The sequence below is a fragment of the Muntiacus reevesi genome, chromosome 22 (assembly GCF_963930625.1).
Source record: "Muntiacus reevesi chromosome 22, mMunRee1.1, whole genome shotgun sequence".
Taxonomy (NCBI): domain Eukaryota; kingdom Metazoa; phylum Chordata; class Mammalia; order Artiodactyla; family Cervidae; genus Muntiacus; species Muntiacus reevesi.
This window is the reverse complement of record NC_089270.1, coordinates 48062724-48068723: the sequence shown is the minus strand read 5'-3', so window position 1 is coordinate 48068723 and position 6000 is coordinate 48062724. Positions and strand designations below refer to the sequence as shown.

Genomic DNA, 6000 nt, shown 5'->3' with positions numbered 1-6000 from the left:
TGCTATCGTAGGCTGAGGGGAGGAGGCAGTCTTGATCTACAATAAGTCTATTTTGTTTTAATGTTTGGTTATTAATATATACAATATCGTTCATCCTCATTCTCAGTTTTATATAAGCCAAAGAGAGTGTAAATTCATCAATACTACACAAACCAGGCATACAGAGTTTGGTAACTGACTGTGAATTCTGGTAAATTGCTTATATTTCTCTAGAAATGTTGGTTTGCAGATCTCATGCTTTATACGCTAGAAATGTGTGACAAAGATATTACTCAAGATAAGGACACAAAGCCTAGGGAAATAGAAATATGTGAGATGATAACCCCACTCAACCAAATAGACAATGTTAGTTAAGTAGTGAATGTTTTTATTTCATTTATTTTATTTTCTATAGATTTATAAATGAAAAAAAGATGAGCTTAAGAAAGAAGGCTGCTCTGAATCAAATATGGAAGAATGTCCATTTCAAGTCTTAGCTGAATCTGAGTCTGAAATTGCTTATCAACTTTTTTTTTTGATTACAGAATGCTGCCTTATGCAGATGTGCAGTGAATCCTTGAACAGGAGAGTTATTTGTCCTCCCAGTCTTCCCTGTATCAAAACCCATTGACAACACAACTAAAAGTAAGTTATTAAACTTGTCCTTAATTCTGCCTATAGTGATACAGCTCTTTGAGATTTCTCACAAAGCTTTTCTCCAGGTTGGGATTCTACTCTGAGGAATTATAAACTGGAGTAAATTTCAGTTTCCTATATCTAAAGTTTAAGATCACTGTCGCATCTTTGTTGTATCCTGTGATGCACTGCATCACTGATACATCATTGGATATCTTCCCAACTGTATTAGAAACTTATGGTTTCCTTCTACCTTTAGTAAATTTTCTTTCACTGGCTTTGTTATTTTTCCATGATGGGGAAATTTGAGCATGGATATTTGAGTGCACTATAAAGCATCCAGGGCAAACTGGATTTGGTTATGTCACAACCCACTCCAATGTTTTTGCCTGCAGAATTCTATGGACACAGGAGCCTGCCAGGCTACAGTCCATGGGAACGCAAAGAGTGGGACATGACTGAGCAACTAACACTTTCATTTTTCAACCCAAGAAGGTCTGTGGGTTCATGATGCAAATTCGCCTATCTCCATTCTAACAATATAGACCTATGTATCGATCATTAAAAAATAGTTCTCATCACTGAACTAAAATTATTAAAGACAATATGTATCCATTTTTAGATAGTTTACTACGCATTAGGGGGAAGTGTTGATTTAATGACACTTCTCCTCAGTTGTCTTGTATATTGTTGTTGTTGTCATTTAATCTCTCAGTTGTGTCCAACTCTTAGCGACCCAATGGACGTTAGCCCACCAGGCTCCTCTATACATGAGATTTCCCAGACAAGAATACTGGAGTGGGTTGCCATTTCCTTCTCCATGGAACCTTCCTGACCCAGGGATCAAATCTCCATCGCCTGCATTGGCAGGTGGATTCTTTACCACTGAGCCACGAGGAAGCCCTGTTTTGTATATGATAACTGAAAAGGCAGAAAGACAGGACACTGAAAGATGAACTCCCCAGGTTGGTAGGTGCCCAGTATGCTACTGCTGATCGGTGGAGCTATATCTCCAAAAAGAATGAAGGGATGCAGCCAAAGCAAAAACAACACCCAGTTGTGGATGGGACTGGTGATGAAAGAAAGGTCTGAGGCTGTAAGAGCAATATTGTATAGGAACCTGGAATGTTAGGTCCATGAATCAAGGCAAGTTGGAAGTGGTGAAACAGGAGATGGCAAGAGTGAACATCAATACTTCAGGAATCAGTGAGCTAAAATGGACTGGAATGGGTGAATTTAACTCAGGTGACCATTAAATCTACTCCTGTGGGCCAGAATCCCTTAGAAGAGTGATAATCTCTAAGAGCAGAGGCACATGATGTGGTTGTACCAACATTACAGCTTAATGATTGGAAGGACAGCACAGGGATGGGGATCCCAAGTGGAGCCAGGTAATCAGGGTAAAGGAAGCAGAGATAAAAGCTCTGGAAGGCTGAAGTGGAATGAACAGTGAATGTGGGGCAGAATATGAGAGTGGAGGGGGCTGCATAATGAGAAAGTTCTGGAAAATTGCAGAAGGGTCACCTTGAGTCTTTGGTTAAGTACTGATCTACACAAACATTAGGGGAAACTCTGAAATTAGAGAAAGAACCTGGGAAAGGCCAGGAGTGACAAGTTTTTTGAGTTCACATAAGATGGAAGTAATTTCTGTTCTTGAAGTCAAAGTGGAAAGACCTCATGATACATCAGGTCTTAGCAGTGAAAGCAAGTGAAAGTAAGTTAGCCTTAAAATTCTCTGTGTGTGCCTGCTTCATCGCTTCAGTCGTGTCCAACTCTTTGCAACCCTATGGACTGTAGCCTACCAGTCCATGGGATTCTGCAGACAAGAATACTGGAGTGGGTTGCCATGCCCTCCTCCAGGGGATGATCTTCCCAACCCAGGGATCAATCTTAGGTCTCCCCCATTGCAAGCAGTTCTTTACTGCCTGAGCTACCAGGGAAGCCACTTTCCTTTTTAACCTTTTTTAACATGTTTAAAAAGTTAAAAAGAAAGTTTTGAAAAATTAATATGACCCACATGTAACCTAACTGTCTGCCTGGTGAAAATACAGTGCTCTTTAAAGGTATATATATAAAAAAAAAAGTCCTTTATTGTACAATATGAAATACACAGTGTCCAGCATCTAGTCAAAAATTACTAGGCAATCAAAGGAACAGAAAAATACAGATTTTAATCAGGAGAAATATAATTTGATAGAAATAAATGCAGAAATAGCACATAAAGGAATTAACAAATGAAGAGTTTGGAAAGCTGGGACAACTTCCAGTTTATGGTCTACAGTATAGAAATCTTAGACATTTCACTTCATTTTCAGAAAAAGAAAAAGATGAACAAAGTAAAAATCAGCAATCATTTTTAGATATATGATATACATCAGAGAATTGAAGGTCACAGGGCAAACTACTGCCCCAACTGGAGACAGATTCATATACTGCAAGTCAAAGTGTTTTCTTCACTAGGAGCAAAAGTCTAAGAGCAGAAGTCTGTTAGAAATACTTAAACAGCAACTGCTGAATTGTTGGAAGTTCTGTTTGGATAAGCTTGAATGTTAAGAGACTCCAGGCAGGCCAGTCATACAAGTTGTCTCATGCTTATGAGAGTTTTACCCCCAATAGTCCCACTAGCTTTTGAGGATGAACATTAGAGAGAGATGTCCTCATGATTCCCACAGTGTGAGAAGAATGCAGCATTCTGAAATATTCCAAAAGCATCCTATTATCCTTAACAAAGAATACCCTCTAAAGTTACTATTTTACCAAAATCTGACTGACTTGTATTTTAATAAAGCCTATCTGACTTAGGAGAAGGGAAATATCAAACTCCAGCCCCATTTTACCTTTGATGTGGGGAAAGGGAAATAACCAACTTCAGAAACACCTCTTCATTTCTGTGTCACCCAAGGTGAGAAAACTAGAAAAATAGCAAATTAAATCCAAAGTAAGAACAAACGAATAATAAAAAATTAGGGTAGAAATCAGTGAAATTTAAAACAGAAATCAATAAAGGTGGCAAAACCAAAAGCTAGCTCTTGGAAAGTATCAACGAAGTTGATGAACCTCTAGTCAAATTAACTAAGAAAAATAGTGACCAGTGGTTGCCAGGGATTAGGGTGCTGGGAGTGAGGGATGAGCAGGTGGCACAAAGGCCTGGGAAGCTATCTGTATGTTACACTGTAATGGTGGAGACCTGACATTATGCACTTGTCAAAACCCATAGAAATATACACACAAAGAATGAAGGCTACTGAATGAAGGCTACTGTAATCTGTACACTTTAGCTAATGATAATGTGTATGTATAGGCTTATCAATTGCAAAAAATTTGCCACACTACTCTGAGATACTAAACATGGGGAAAACTGTCTAGTTTAGGGGAAATTGAGTATACATTGGAATTTTTGTACTTTCTGCTCACTTTTTTCTAGAAACTTACTGACTCTATATAGTGTGCTAATTTAAAAGGTAGCTGAGATAAACATTAGAACTTCTCTATAAAGGATATAAAAGAAAACCTGAACATGATGAGATCTTAGACACAATAATCATAATGAAGTTGTAAACAAAATTCAGATAGATTTTCTAGAGATTAAAAGTACAACATATACTTAAAAAAATACACTGAATGTTATTATAAGTATATAAGTCACAGGCAACCTCATTACATTTAAAGGCATGCTAATGAAAAGTATGTTAAAAAGTCATAGAAAAAGATGAAAATAAATTTCACTATTAGAGGGATATTATCAAGTATTATAACACATTAGTAACTGGAGTCCTAGAAGAAGAAAAAATAATGAGGCAGGAAAGAAATGTGATGAAATAGTCATGAAAAGTTTATAAATTTGATGACTGACAGACACATAAATTCAATAATTTAAATAATAACAAAAGCACAATGGTGGTAATGAAACCAACACTAAGGTTTATAATAAAATCACTGAAAACCAGAGACACTAAGAAAATCTTAAAAGAAGGTAGAGAAAAAAGACACATGACAAAGAGAAAAATATACATCAAAATGAAAGCAGACTTCAGAAACTATAAAACCAGAAGACAGTGGCATAAGATCTTTAAGATGCTAAATGAAAAATATTTCTTGACCTAGAATTATTGCATGTATCACAATATTCTTCAAACTTACAGGCAAAAATATGTTTCAGACCAAAAAAAAACTTGTGAGAATTAAGAAGATTCATACTAAAAGTAATACTTAAGGAAAATATTCAAACAGAAGTTAATTGGTACCAAACGTATATTTGAATCTGCAAAAAGAGTGAGAGTGCTGGAAATGGTAAATATTTGAATGCTGTTCAGTTGCTAAGTCATGTCTGACTCTGCAACCCCATGGTCTGCAGCCTGGCAGGCTCCTCTGTCGATGGAGATTCTCCAGGCAAGAATACTGGAGAGGGTTACCATTTCCTTCTCCAAAATATTTAAATAAACATTCAAATATTTAAAGAAGATATATGTTCTCACTTTAAAAAATTTCTGTAGCAGATCATTTCCTTGTCATTATTAACAAATATACTTGACATTTATTATTAAGAAGTAATAATGCATGGTTTCGTTTATAGAATTAGCAGAAATAAAACATATGACAACAATACAACCAAAGAGGAAAAGTGAATATGGAGTTACACTCTTATAAGATTTTTATACTGTATTTGAAGTGATAATAACATAATCTTAATTTAGACTGTGATAAGTTAAAGATGAATATGGTAAACTCTAAAGCGATTACTAATAAGAAAAAGGAACAAGGTGAGCTAACTAAGAGTAAAGATACAATAGAATCATATAATTAATCTCATAACATCATTAATATAAAAATGCAGAAATATTTGATAAGAGAAAGATGAGATGGAACAAATAGAAAATAGCTTTAACTTCAGTCTTATTGATAGCCACACTGAATATATTGTGTCATCCAATGCCAAAGTCACATTTAGGTATTAGGGACATATATGTTTAGGCCAAATTGAAATGTGGTATGAGTATAAAACATGCATTGGCTATCAAAAACTTAGTATGAGTTAATCTAATGTAAAATAGTCAGTAATATATTTTTACATTGATTGTTTAAATGAGAATATTTTTGGATATATTTGAATAAATAAAGCAAAGTATTGAAAGAGTATTTTAACCCTTTTTGGTGTGTCTACTAAATTTTTTAAAAATTACATATATGTGACTAATATTTGTGGCTCACATTTTATTTTCATTGGATAGCACTGGCCCAAATACCCCAATTAAAAGTCAATATTGTCAGATTGGATGAAAACCAAAACCTATATATACATGTTGTCTACAGGAAACCCACTTTAAGTATTAAAATATAAATGTTAAAGAATGGAAAAAGTTATAATATGAAAACACCACTTAGATG

At 35.2% G+C, this 6000-nt stretch overlaps 1 long non-coding RNA gene across 1 annotated transcript in view; it reads left to right on the top strand.

Moving 5' to 3' along the window:
- Positions 1 to 517: 517 nt before the first annotated feature.
- LOC136152893 (uncharacterized) overlaps positions 518 to 6000 on the top strand; it is a 37083-nt gene continuing 31600 nt past the window's right edge. The window contains exon 1 of the long non-coding RNA XR_010660284.1: positions 518 to 624. This is a non-coding gene — a long non-coding RNA (uncharacterized lncRNA). The remainder of the gene's footprint in view (positions 625 to 6000) is intronic.